A 15,291-nucleotide genomic window follows, 5' to 3' on the forward strand; every position below is an offset into this window, starting at 1 on the left:
CCCTGGAGAGATTCTCCTAAAGCTGAGATGATGATGTGAGGTTTGTGGCCAGGAGTGTTCGCTCCATCCCACAGCTCTGTGTGCCTTGAAGATTTTCCTGCCCTGATGGCATCACATCTACATTACTAGTTCTAATTAACATAGGTGAAAATGAAAGAGGTTTTGCTTTACTAAGCAGGAGAGAACAAAGATTGAGCCTGACTTGTGAATACATCTTCTCTTTCAAGAGTAAAACATAGAACTGTTCAGTACATCAGATGAAATTATCAGCCATCTGTGAACTAAGCATCAAAGACACAATTAAAATACCAACATGAATTCTCTTCAAATAATTTATAGCAATGCTTTGTGCACACATCTCTGTTCTTCCCTGAGCTCCAGACCTCTCTGTAGTGATATTTTAATTTACATCCAGAATACTGGGGGGAACCAACCAAAAAAAGAGTTAATAATAATAATGGGAATAAAACAAAAAGTAAGAACAAAGACAAAGGTTTTATACAGGACGTAGGAAAGCTCAGTGGCAAGGTTACAGAACTGCACCTATCATCAAGAATAGTTGTGAGAGCAACAAGATCAAGGGTAAAAATGGGTACCCCAGAACTTTTCTGTTACCACAAGATATTGGCAGTGAGGTTGACTCAAAGTAAAAACTTTCTTACTCTCTTTCTTTTTCTTCCTCCATAAGGAGCAAGAACTTAAGAAAATTATTTCAGAGAAAAAAAAAAGAAAGAAAGAAAAGAGGAAGAAGAAGGAGTTACTGGCACAACTTGCTGGTTGCACTGAGACAGAAATCAAAAACAGGAAAGAGGGGAAACAAGCAAATGCATAAAGATGCTGCTTTCAGCCATGTTGTTGGGTAACCGTGGGTTTATCAAATATTGACAAACATGAAATGATTGTAATCAGTCACTGTCAGAAGGGAACAGGTACCCTCCTCTCTTTTACAAATGATCCAATTAAAGGAAACATGTTGGCTATAAAAGTCAAAATCAACAATGCACTGTACGCTGACAGCCCATCCAACATATAAAATCAATAGTGCATTCTTCTTCTAGCCAGCACAAAGCAACAGTAGCAACTTTCCCACCTCTTTAGTCAAATATGACACTGTATCAATCGATCAAAACTTAGTATTTATTGAACACTGGTTTCTGAAGAATGCAAAATGTATTGTTCTTTCCTTATTTTATTTCAATAAAGTTTAACTTAAAGGCATAACACTTGAGAGAGCTCAACTATTTTATTGTGGTTAGATATAGCTATAGCTAGCAGGATAGATAGATCTAAATGTATATTAATACATGGTTCTTGGGAAATAGATTGCATATACATTCTTTGCCTGAATGGGAACAAAAGTCTTTCTGATGCAGGGTTGTAAGATTTTTTCTTTTTTCTATTTTCTCTTTTGTCTTTTGTTTGCACTAAAATTTAGCTGTCTTTTGAAGTGATGTTTGTGTAGAAGAAAACTTTCTTATCCCACAGAGATTTCATCAATACAGGAAGACATGATTATTCTGCTGAAATTGAATCTGTGTTTGTCATTCTCCTCCGTCCTTGATACAAGGGAAGAGTATTAAACATGACTGTATGTCAGCACATGGTCAAAACTAAATCCACTTTTAAGTATGGTGCTGATAAGAAATACCATAAGTGTGTGTTAATAGTTTTTGATGACGCTGGGTAATTATAGATCAACTAAACATTAGTTTAGGTAACTCCTCTCTGTTTACACTCACTGGTGACTGTAATGGCTCTGTGTTTTTGTAGTTATTTTCCCCTCTCTTTTCACTGGGGATTAGAAATTCCCAAAGACAAGATTCAATTAAAATGTTTCAGCAATTAAATGAACAAGCAAACAAACAAACAAAACTCTCCAAAGCTTTGTTCATTTCGATGTAAGGAGTGTTCTGGTTTCTTTGGTCTAATGTGTTTCTTTTTCATTTTTGTTGGAAAAGACCTTTAAGATCATCAAATTCAACCCATAACCCATCACTGCCAAGTCTAGCACAAAACTATGTCTCTAAGCACCACATCTACATCTTTTAAATACCTCCAGGGATGGTGACTCAACCATTGCCCTGGGTAGCCCTGACCACATTTCAGTAAGAATATTTTCCTAATATCCAATCTAAACATCTTATGCAAAATTTGATGCCGTTTCCTCTACTTCTATCACCCCTTACTTGGGAGAAGAGACCAATCCCCACCTGGATACAACCTCCTTTCGGGTAGTTCTAGAGAGCAAGAAGGTCCCCTCCAATCTTCCTTTTCTCCAGCCTAAACACCCTCAGCTCCTTCAGCCGTTCCTCACTGGGCTTGTGCTCCAGACCTTTCACCAGCTCTAGACTTCCTCCAGCACCTCAATGTGCTTCTTGTCATGAGGGGCCCAAAACTGAACACAAGAGTCAAGGTGGGGCTCACCAGTGCCCCATAGAGAGGGACAGTCACTGCCCTGGTCCTGCTGCCCACACTGTTGCTGACACAGGCCAGGGGCCATTGGCCTTCTTGCCCATCTGGGCTCACTCTGGCTCATGTTGAGCCACTGTTGACCAACACTCCCTCAGTCCTTTCCCACCAAGCAGCTTTCCAGCCCCTCTACCCCCAGCCTGGAGCTGCAGGGGGTTGTTGTGACCCAAGGGCAGGACCTGGCATTTGGACTTGTTGTGCCTCACATGACTGGCCTCAGCCCATCAATCCAGCTTGTCCAGGTGCCTCTGCAGAGCCTTCCTACCCTCCAGCAGATCAACACTTCCACCCAACTTGGTGTCATCTGCAAAGTGACTGAAGGTACACTTAATTCTCTTGTCCAGATCCTTGATAAAGATCTTAAAGAAGGCTGGCCCCAGTACTGATCCCTGGGGAACACCACTGTGACCATCCACCAAATGGATGTAACTCCAGTCACCAACACTGCCTGGGTCTGGCCATCCAGTCAGTTTGTTAACCAGCATTCATGGCATGCAAAAGCTGAGTATGTAAAAATAAAGGTATGACATTAAGTGTGATGTTTGGTTGAAGTTCCTGAACACTGGGAATGGTCAGAGGTAGATTTTATTTCTATCTTTCTCCCACTTCCTCTCAGCTTCCTAAAACTTGAATAGCTTTTCTATGTCTGTGAGGGATGTCACTGGAGTTGTTTGGACCCAAGGGTAGGACCTGACACTCTGTCTTGTTGAACCACACCCAATTAGCCCATCAATCACCTGTCAGGCCAACTGGTCCAGATCCCTCTTCAGAGCTTTCCTACTCTTAAGTAGATCAACACTCACACCCAGCTTGGTGTCATCCTCAAACGGACTGAGGATGCACTTGATCCACTCACTTAGATAATCAACAAAGACATTAAACAGGGGTGAGCCTGAGCCCTGGGGAACACCACTGGTGCCTGCTGAATGTAGCACTTTTCACCACCACTCTTCAGGTCTGGTCATGGGCAAGATTTTTAGCCAGGAAACAGTGAACTTACCCAAGCCATGAGCAGCCAGTTTCTCCAGGAGAACACTGTGAAAAGTGGTGTAAAAGACTTAATTAAAATCCAAGTAGACACAGTCGTAGTCTTTACCTAGTCCACTGTCACAGACAGAGATGTTATTCAAATGAGACCTGCCTTTCATGAACCCACCTTGACTGGGCCTGATGCCCTGGTTGTTCTGTGTGTGTCACATGGTGGTACTCAAGGTAATCTTTTCCATGACCTTCCTTGGCACTGAGGTCAGAGAGACAGGCCTCCAGTTCCCAAGACTCTTTTTCCAACCCTTCCTTTAAATGAGCATCACATTTGCTAACCTCTAGACCACTGGGACCTCCCTAGTTGAACAGGACCACTGTTGAATGGACATTCTCAGCTCACTGAGAATGATGGAAAGTGTGTCAGTGAGCTCCTCTGATAGTTCCCTCAGTATCCTTGGATGTAGCCCATCCAGTCCTGTAAGCTTATGTGTGTCTACACAATACAGCAGGTCACTGATCACTTCCCCTTGGATTATAGGGGCTTTGTTCTGCTCCCCACCTTCATCTTCAACCTCAGGAGACAGAGTACTCTGTGGAGAAGTGGTCTTGCTAATAAAGGCTGAGGCAAAGATAGCATTAAGTAGCTCAGCCTTTTCCTCATATTTTATCACTATCTTTCAGTCTGTATCCAATAAAGTTCTTAGTCCTCCTTTTTTTTTGTTGATTTTTTTTTATCAGTAGCAGACATATTAAGCTCTAGTTGGGTTTTGGCATTTCTAGTTTTCTCCCTGCACAATTTCAAAACATCCTTAAAGTCCTCTGGAGGTGCCTGCACCTTCTTCCAAGGATGACACACTTTCTTTTTTTCTCCTGAGCTCCAGCCAAAGCTCTGTTCAGTAAAGCTGATCTTTACCTCCAGCTCATCTTTGGGCACATGGAGATGGTCTGCTCCTGTGACTTAAAGCATTCCTTCCTAAAGCATGTCCAGCCTTTCTGGGCACCTTTGCCCCTCAGGACTGGCTCCCAAGGCACTCCATCAACAGTCTCCTAAACAGGACAAAGTCTGCCCTCCAGAAGTCCAAGGTAACAGTTCTGCTGATTGCCCTCATTAGTTCTCCACGAATCAAAACCTCTGTAATTTTGTGATTGTTATGCCCATGACAATCTCCAACCATCACATCACCCACAGGTGCTTTCACTGTTCATAAACAACAGGTCCAGGTAATTCCTGATTCAAACAGAAAGGGTCTAATCTGCTTCCAATATCACTGGAAAAACACTTCAGCTGTGTTCAATCAGACCCTAAGACAATCAGACTTTTTATTTTCATTGCTGAAATTCAGAGTTCATAAATTATGCACATCTCTGATATAATGGACATTGCCTAATTTCTCACATTGGCTGCTTGATTGTCATTTTACTTTTAAATCACTAGCTTTCCCAATTACAAGGCAAACCAGTTCATAAAATATTGACGTCTCAAAGAGACTTGCTTGTACCAGTTGAAGAAATGTGTGTCTAATTTTAATATGCCTCTTTCCCCTTTCCTAAGGAAGGGGAGTGTTCCAACAAAGAAAGTGAGTGACTTTTTCATCCTTTGTTCTTATAAAATGAAATATTAAGTTGAACATATGTTCATATTAGATTCATATCTTATAAATAAAAATTGCTGTTATAAGGGTACTAATAAAGACCATGTTTTTATAAACAAAATGTATCCTGTAACTATTTAGTAAGATCAAGGTTTCACACTATTTTCACCCATTAGATTAAAAAAGAAATATTTTATAATCTGGACACTCTAAAAAATTAGGAATCAGGTTCAAAATATAAACAATAGACATGATTCTTCATAGCAGTGAACTTCTCTGGCATAAAATTCCTGAGCTTTCACAAATTCAAGGTAAAACTGGACAAGTTTCCAGCAGATAATTCTGTTACACTTTAAAAAGTATATAGAAATCATCTCTGGGTCAAGAAGTTGCTTTGCCGTAAGTTTTCCATTGCTGGAGGAATTTTCATTGGTGATATCATGAATGTTTGTTTCATTTTTTGTATACCACCCTTTGTTATCTTCTTTGACTGGGGTCACAGACTGCTTGCAAAGCCAGATGGACTTCTCAGTGACTGAGTACAGGAACTCACATTTCCATAGCAAAGGGAATCAAGTGCTAAGTTCACAAAAATAAGTATTGCTACTTTCAATTTGTTAAAGCTGTGCCCAGGAATGGAAAAAGTAAACTCTGAATGTTAGTCAGCAGCTGTTAAAGATTTTCAGCAGTTTTTGCATCTTACAGATAAATGTAACAGTTACTTTGATAGAATATAGCTGACTTCGCCAAAGTGTTTTATTTCTTATTATTTAATTGTTTATCTAATGTTTGCAATATATGATATATCTGTTTCTTTAGTTTTTAAAAATTTAATATGGATATTTAATAACATTTTTAAAATGCAGTATCAAAATATTTAAATCCCGGAAAATTGTTTATTTTCAATTTTTTCTTTTGTGGAAAGTGCATCAATACTTCATGAAGTACCATACATCTATATTTACTGGCATGTTTTAACTATTCCTAGTCAATTATTATGGGAAAGGCTAGTCTTCAAAAATTATGATTTTAAATGGTTGCAATGAGATTTATGTGGTTTAATACACTTCAATGAAAAAAGGTGTAAAAGAAAATCAGAGATGTAGACCATACCTCTGAGAAGCAAAGAGTTATTCTATAAAACAGGGAACCAAGAAGAAATTTTAAAGTCTTGGGAGGTAATCCGTTCCATCAAACCCATTATATAAAAGGTCTTGTGATACAGTCAGATGTATCCAACAATAAATAAAAGAGCTTCTAGATGCGTATTTTTTTCTTTTGATGTGAATGAAAAAGAAATTATGACAAGCACAGGCAAGACAGTGGCCTGTTTTTTGTGTCTAAGATATTTTAAGGGTTGACATTAGAGTATGATATCTACTTTTAGTGCTCATGGTTCAGGATGCTGAAGTATCAAAAGTAGTCTAGAACTGCATATACAAATAAAAAAAAGCAGACAGATTGGAAAATTAAATCTATGTTATGATCAGAAAGGGCTAAATTTATACAGTAGGCTGAAAGAAAAGCAAGAAGGTGATTTAAACAACTTCACACTAGGTGCTTAAAACTGAAAAATATCTGTGATTTAGACAAGGCTAGGAGCAGCAAGCAGAGTCTCTCTATTCCTGATATGGGCAATATTGTCTTCAGGTCTAAAAAGACCCTGAGGAGTGTGCTAATGCTTGCCCTGGGGTTCTCATATCACTGTAGAGATCAGAAAACTGCTGAACTATGCTAGGATTTTCATCTGACCTTTATTTGGAAGCCATATACTGTGAAGGAGCCACTATACTCCTGAGTATCTCTTGAGTTGGAAAGAGGATGCAGATACAATGTGCACCTGAATGCAGGAACTCAAAAATGCAGAGTCAGTCCAGCAAGTAAATTTGTGAAACTTTAAAACAATATCCCATTGAAAATGCTTGGTGCACTATCACTTAAAGAATTGATGGCGATATCAGGTGTGGTTTTTTTTTTGTTGTTGTTGTTTGTTGTTTTGTTTTGCTTTGTTTTCTTTCTTCCTTTTTTTCCTTTTCAAAAATAAATGCCTTCATCTCAATTTTAAGATAAATTCATAATTTCTGTAGATTAGTGGGAGTCATCCTCTATTTCCATAAGTATTTAGGAGGAAAAGAGGAAATAATAAAGTTTGCACTGTTTTTAGCAGTCTTTTAGTACTCAGAATTCAGCATAAATATGTTGTTAGTAAGAAAATATTTCACTATAGTGAAGTACTTGGCAGGACCAGAAGGACTTTTTTCCTCCAATGCATCATATAACTTCAAAGCATGTGTTTCACAAACAAAAAAGAAACAAAAAACCCCCGTCAAGCTTACAAGCAAACAAAACCCAACCAAGCAACCAAAAATAAAAACAATAACAACAACAACAAGTCAAAACCCCTGAGTCTGAGACTGATCATGACTAAAAGGGTACTTGGTGACAGAGAATCCTTTTAGGTTCTTGTCTTCTTGTGATGAGGCAGAGTCCTTGTGTTAATTCTGTGTTCTGGCCTCTCCTGCCCTTTACCTGTGACTTAAACTTCCTTAAGACTTTTATATTCAACCTCATTACCACAAGGGTTTATAAAAGTGAGGTTTGGGTTTGGGTTGGGTTTTTTTATTTGGTTTGGTTTTGGAGGGCCAGGGATAGGGGAGGAAATTAAAATCTGAATCAAACACATAAAAAAAAATCTGTGAGAAGGAATATACGAAAAATGAGACTGACATCTATTAGTTTGCTTATGACTTTGTAGGGACTTGTACTTGAAATACTGCCATTTGGAGGCCCTCTAATGTGGCTACAAGTCTCCACTGATTATTTAGGGGAGTATGTAGAATATGGAGTATAAATTTTAAGTCAGAATACTGAGCCTAAGATATGTAGACTGGACCCCACCTGTCCTTAGTAACATCAACTTCCATTGTTCTTTTTTTGTGTATGGAAAACTTGTATCTGTTTTCTCCAGAGAAGTTCCATCAAACTTGGGTAAAATAACGATACATGGACTCCAGGTCTCCTGACTTCAGGAGCAGCTATGGCTTTAAAATAACTTTAGTGACCATATTATCAAGTTAGCATTACTTTGACTTCATTTGTCAGGCAACAGCATTACTTTCAGTATTGGTTTTAATATTCTTCTGTGTCAGTCGCATTTTCTAGAGTTCCATCTATGTATGTAGATAATCTCTCAACATGATCTATTCTAGTCTTTATGCACAAAAATTTTAGATATGGCTTAATTGCTGTTTGGTTCGTTTTGAAAACTCTGCCAAATCATGCTTCCACATCCAAAAATGCAATAAATGCTTGACTAAAGTCTAATCCTAGAATTTAGATAAAAACTGAAGATAGAATTCAGACTCCAGAGATTACAGAATTTCAGCCCATTACTCTGTGATGAAGGATATAGCACATTTTTAAGGTTCATTTATTTCCTCATGTACTATTATTTTCAATCTCTGCATCAATCTGAACAATGCTCTACCTTTGCTGTTCCTACTTTCAGCTTGTTTATAAATAGCTATTTGATGTTCTGCTTTTTCCTTTTCGTTCTCCTAAGATTACCCATACAACAACAACAACAACAAGTTTCTCTCAACAATAAGAAAAGTTAAACTCTGAATTAGTTAAACTCTGTATAGACTACAGACAAATATATATGCATTACAGGGATCTAGAAAGAAAGAAAAATGTCTTTTCTAACCTATTCTTGGCCATACTTGTGGGTACCATTGCTGAAGCTGCCTTTGTTTATTTTGTCTCCACATTAATTATCTTACACTGAGAGAAAAGCTTCTTCACCTCTTAGTCTCTGGTTATTTAGTTGGTTAAATCAATGTTCTTCTCTTTGGGCTTCTCAAAGTTCCACCCAACCCTTTTAAGAGGATCATTAAAGGATTTATTTCCTTCCTACCTGGTCTGGTGGTCTTCTACAATGGAGTGACTGTGTCAGTGGAAGCGTTTGATCTGTAGCTATAAAATTTAAGTTTCTCCTCATGTTGGAGCCACTCTGCAATGCTCAAGCATATAAAAGTTGTGAATTTTGGCCATGACACTGTGGTAATACCTCATACTGTGGGCTCTGTTCATGAAAAATGCTGTTGATGTCTAAGTAAACACTCAGATTGGAGAAAATACATTCCTTCTTAGTATTTCTGAATGTGAAAGGTGATGATTTGGACAGCCAAACATGCTTTTAACACACTAAATTCACTATTAGGCCATTTTTTTTTTATTGTTGAGTCACACTTCTACAGACATAGCTATTATTAATGAAATGTGAGCCGTATATGCTGTTCTTTCTATATATATGTATATATTGAAAGTGACAAACATAAGCTCAGCCTCAGAATTAATTTTTCTAGAACTGTATGAGTATGTAAGAATAACCATAGTGTCTAAAGCCAAAATGTGAGATAAGCCTGTATCTTCTCAGCCAGAATGATTGGTCCGGCATACCTGGGAAAATTTATTAAAAAATATATACAAGCATACACCTCCATTTAATCTGTAAATCAGTAGTTTATCACCTGTCTGGGATGAAGTTTGCTTTTTAATCACTGTAATTAATTTGTACTGATGGAGTCTATATAATCTGTTTTATGGTGGTGAGGGAAGGGGAGATAATGATTTCTACAACAACAGTTAATCTCAGTGAGTCCTATAATTTATTTTTCCATTGATAAAAAACATGTGTTTGGTTTGGTTTTAGACAGATGGCCTGACTATTCTTTGAGTTTTCCTCTTGCTGCTTGACCAACCCTCCACTTTTTGAAGTCAGTGGAAGGATATTATAGATGCCTGTTTTGGGCAGTTTGCATTTATGACTGTTCCAACTTGAAGATACCATTACAGTCAATACTGAGTCAGTGGTTAAAAGTAGATTCTGTCTAACTCAGGCTTAATTTAAGCACAGAAATAATCACATTGCAAGTAATGACCATGCCTTTTGCATAGCTGTTGGATAGAGTTGTAGAAGGTGATATTTTAGGGTGGAAAAAGAAAAAACAAAAAGCTTTCTTATTCACTGCCAGCAGGATAGAATTCCATTTAACATCTATGGCCAATACCGAAACTTTTGTTAGTCCATCAGACTTGTGTCCAGACCTGCCCCATGCAGAGTCCCTGGTCTTCGGAGTTCTGCTAGTTTGCAGGAACTCATCTGTAGCAATCAGGTCCCTCACAGTCAGTCTATGAGCTTGGCTTGTTCATTTCCCTCCACCAGTGTATTTCTCTCTCCCTGCCACAGGGAAAGGAAGTGTGTTTTTCATAAAGGGGCAAATATGCTTGTGAAAGAAGAATTTTGGAGAAGGAATACAGAACACCTGAGCCTAACGCCATTTTAAAAGGGTTTTGAAATCAACACTGTGGCTTCTTGCAAGCAAGAAAAATGTTGAACTGTCATGGGATACCTAGAAATCCAATACATACGGCATGAGATGTGTTGCAACATTCCATCTTATGTTAATTATTATAGGTCCTAAGACCTTATGCCTCTAGGTCAAAAAAATGAAGAGGGCATGTATAATGAATAACAGGGGCTTTCATATACCACAATAAAAGCGCAAATCTTATTGGCAAGATAGGTTAGAAAATATCAAATATGTATTTATCCATCCCTTACATGGGCAAAGAATTAGACTGGATAGATAAGCAGATTGTTAATTGCAGTGCAATAATATTTTCTGCAAGCAATGGAAGAAAAGAGGGAGAAAGAAGGAGAAAGCTAATCCCTTAAAGATGAACACAGGGGACAGACTACGATGATTTTGTTAAGCGCCAAGCTGAACCCATTACCGCAATCTTCTTGTAGCAAACAAACAAATAAAATGCAGGGAGACATTGCTTTTAGCAACCCAGATAAACCCTCATGCACCTTGAACATGCCTAGTTTATTTCATACCCATCTTCAAATTTGCTCTAAAGGTTTTAAAAGAGAATTTATGTTTCTAAATGCCATTATTAAAAATAAATCTGTGGTAATCTCCTCAGATTTCTTCTCTGTACATACATTTTCTGAGGTGAGGGAGTAGGGAGGAGGTAATAGTGTCCTGAAGTAATGAATAACGTTTTGAGTGCTCTGTTTTGTCTAAGTAGAAATACTTTCTAATGCTGGTTAAGGAATGTTGTCTAGTGGCTTATGTAGTATTTTCATGTATTTGCATATTTAACGATGAGGGAATAGTTGAAAACATAGATACAAATAGATTCACACAGAGAAACAAGTACAGAAATGAAAAAAAAAGGAGACAAACCAAACTGAAGTATACCAGGCAAATACACCACACACTCAGTAAGGCATACCAGTAAAATATATTCCACAGAAGGGAAACTGGACCAGTGCAGGCCATTTATTTTTCATTTTCCCATTAATTTTAATTATGGAATTCAAATGTATTACACTTGCTTTAAAATTTTATGTTATGAATGCACACCGAGAGCTTTGCAAAAGCACATTTCAAACAATTCAATTTCCAAGATCTGTGCCTAACAAGATACGGAGGTACTGGGACCATATCCTACCTAGGTTTAAATTATTAATATATTTTTCATAATTCTCCATTATCCTTCTTGGAAAACAGCATAATTCAGGTATTCTCAGGTGGTGAGGGTTGTTTTTTTTTTTCTTCCCCATTTCTGCTTTACTTCCAAGTCTTACTTTTCCCCTGCTTCAGAAGTCTCCTTTTGCTGCTGACATTAACTGAGGACATTATTCACCTATTTGTATATCGCAAGTGGAATATGCTCCTAAAGCAAGGAACCACCTTGTTTTTCCTACATGTAAACAGGAATGGACAAAAGTCAGGAGTGTACATTTACCTCCCCACACATGGATAGCCGCAAGTGGGTCGAAATACGCAATCCACACCAGGGGATGCACCAACACTCTGATCCACACAATTTACACAAACATGCTGGAAAGCTTCAAGCCCTGAAGAAGGATGCCTGCATGTTCCTGAACATCCAGCTCTGTTACATTAGTTTTAATAGTATAAAGAGAATATGCAAATTCATACATACCCATAATCATACAGACGAAGGGCCTCATTTGCATACCCTTCATAATTTAATTTAATTTTTTTTTTGTCAAGAGTTGTGAATGCTTCATGTTTGCTTTAATCAGAATGTTGACATTTACACTGAAGCCAATTTCTCTTTTTCTATTCCATGTTTTGTTTAACCGTGACAAGTGACAGCAAACTGGAGGGAACAGACTTTTTAAATTGGCTCTTTGCCTGGAATGCATCATTTCTCTTGTAGCTGTTTCCCCGCCACCCACCCCCTCCCTGCTAGGCATTGCAAAAAGAAATGTGAAAACATACTCTGCGAACAGAGGAGTGAGGTGTTAGTGCTTTTAGATAAAGATTTGTGTTGTATTTCAAAACTAGATTGCTGTATAGTTTCAAGCTATTAGCAGGAACCTATTACACCATCGCTTTGGGTCCTTGGAGAGATGTGCTTAGTGTATTTCAGTAATTCAAGGCAAATAGAAAACCTACATGTGAAAATATTTAATGGCAAAGGCACCAACTGCTCAAGGCTGCTGGAGAAAGGAGGCATGCTTTCTGTTAACTCTTTCCTCGGGTTTTTCAATGCAACAGATTCTGCTGCTCTTTCCAAAACTCTCAATAGAGTTCCACTCCTTCGTGGATGTAGGAGAGTAATGATAATGAGCAGAATTTCTCTGACTTCTTCAGTGGTGTGTGTATGTAGTTATTGCTCACCTACTCATAGCATTTCACTCTGCTGTTAATCTGTCTCAGCATTCAGACAATTCAAGGCACATCCTGAATGGGAGAAAAAACAAAAAAAGAAACAACCCCAGATATCTGTTTATCAGAAAAAAAATTCAAAGAAATTAATTAAAGAAATTAATTAATACCCCCCACACCTCTATGCCCTAATACAATGGCAAATTCAAACCTGGAAGTCAAGTTTCCTCACTCTAACTGCTATGGGTTTACCTAAAGCTCAACCCTTTAAGCTGTCTCTCATTTGGATAACATTCTAAACACATCCAGGGCCACTCAAATACTGTAGCACCAGGTCTTTTAAATCACAGCAAAACAGTCTTGATGTTAGTGAGGGAATTTCTGGAAGATAAAGAGAATTTTTCTTCAAATACTTTTGGGTTTAGTGTGTTTTTTTCTTTATATACTTTTTTTTTTTAATTTGGTTTTTTTTTGTTTGGTTGTTTTTTGTTTGTTGTTGTTGTGGTTTTTGTTTGTTTGTTTGTGTTTTTGTGGTTTTTTGTTTTGTTTTTTTTTGTTTGGTTTTTTTTTGTGTTTGGTTTTTTTTTTTTTTGTTTGTTTTTTTGGGTTTTTTTGGTTTGGTTTGTTTTTTTTTTCCTTGGATGAAAATGTGGAAACTAGCCACCTATACATAAGAAGTCCTTCCCAAACTATAATTTAAGAGACCTTGCACAGACCATGCGGTGGATTGACTTGCAGAAACTTTTAAGTATGAAGACTGTTATAGCAGTGGTAAAAAGAACTGGTTTTTTCTGAAGATGCAAAATCCAAATCAGTAAAATCCCTGTTTTAGGATGGGATCAGTTCCTGCCATGATCCATGTGGAAAACCTCAGTCCTGAGGCACTTTTTCTGTCCACTGCCTATTGTAATGAGATCCCAAGGTACCAGGTACAAGGCAGGAATACAGTATGTAGGGGACATTTGAGATGGTAGAGAGAAGGGGTGAGATATAAGACAGAATCTTCTCCATAATGCAGCTAAACAATTGATGGAAGAGTTTTCAGTGCTTTGAACATCACTTCCCATTTACTGGGAGTATAAAAGGCACTGAGCATATGTAGCCCTCTGTATCACAATTGTCTGAGCGTCAGATGCATCCATTTCCCCTTGCTGAAACATATATATGTATTTAGATTAAAAATATACATATGATTTCTTAAAAATCTGCTTATTGAATACTTGTGTAACAACCTTTACATATAAAAAGATAATGTAGCTGACAGATTATGACAGAGCCAGTAGGAAAAAAAAGAAAACCAGACTGGGGGAAAACATGTTGTGTGTTAATCAAAGGAAACACCTGAAGCTGACAAAGAAAACCTACAGCTAAAGCAAGATAGTAAATATGAACCAAAACTAACAACAACCAGGAAACAAGGGACCAAAGCAATCTTGCTTACAAGAGGTGTGAGTCAGGAGAACACAGGATAATTATTCAGTATCTATCCTTTATATTTGTTTGCATTTGTAATATATCCATCTGTGAGCTGTGTACAATAAACTCAACATTTACTCCTGTGCCAGGATTTTACATGTGCTGAAGAAGAAGCGGGAGAGTTTAGATATCCTAGGAGTTGAATGAGAGAGAATTAAAAACCTAATCACTCAGTCTGTCTGTCTATCTACCTGTCTTTCTATCAGACTAACTGTTGGGCTCATATGCTGAGTAGCATTCTGCTCTACAAATGAGTCAAATCTTTGATCTTGATAGGGAATCTAAGTTCAGGGTGGGGTCTAGGTCTCCAAAATAATTTCCAGGGGGGGAAATATGGCCTAGAAAGTTTTGGGTGCATATGTTTACTTACTTAAGACTTTTTTCCCTAGACATGCTGCACAGGGTCAAACTGTTAGTGAGGAGGAATTATATTGTATAACCAATGTAATTAACCAGCATCAAGCACTGATAATGAATGATTCATAAGGTCTTTCAGACTAATAGCTTGGAGGTTTTTTTAATTTTTTTTTTTTCCAGAAAAAAAACCAATAAATTGCAACATTTATAATCTGGTCACACAATTTTCACAAAAGTGAAGTAAACCTACAGTTAAAAAAAGATGTTTCTGGGTAAACAGAATCACAGAACAATGAACTGGTTGAGGTTGAAAGGGACCTCGGTAGGTCATGTGGTCCAATTTCCCTGCTCAAGTAGGGACACTTACAGCAGGTTTCCCAACCATGTCTAGATGGCTTTCATGTCTCCAAGGATGGAGTCCTCCAAAACCTCTCTGGGCAACCTGTGCTAGTATTCAGGTATCCTCACAACAAAGAAGTGTTTCCTGACATTCAGGAGGAAACCCCTGTATTTCAGTTTGCACCCTTTGCCTCTCGTCCCCTAACTGCACACCAAAGGCTCTGCCTTTTTTGCACCTTCCCTTTAGTTATTTAAATACATTGATAAGGTCCCTCCAAGACACCTCTTCTTGATTAAACAGTCCCAATTCTCCCAGCCTTTCTTCTTATGACAGATTCTCCAGTCTATTGATCATTCTT

Source organism: Myiozetetes cayanensis, unplaced genomic scaffold, assembly GCF_022539395.1.
Source record: "Myiozetetes cayanensis isolate MyiCay16 unplaced genomic scaffold, myiCay2020 scf4, whole genome shotgun sequence".
NCBI lineage: Eukaryota > Metazoa > Chordata > Aves > Passeriformes > Tyrannidae > Myiozetetes > Myiozetetes cayanensis.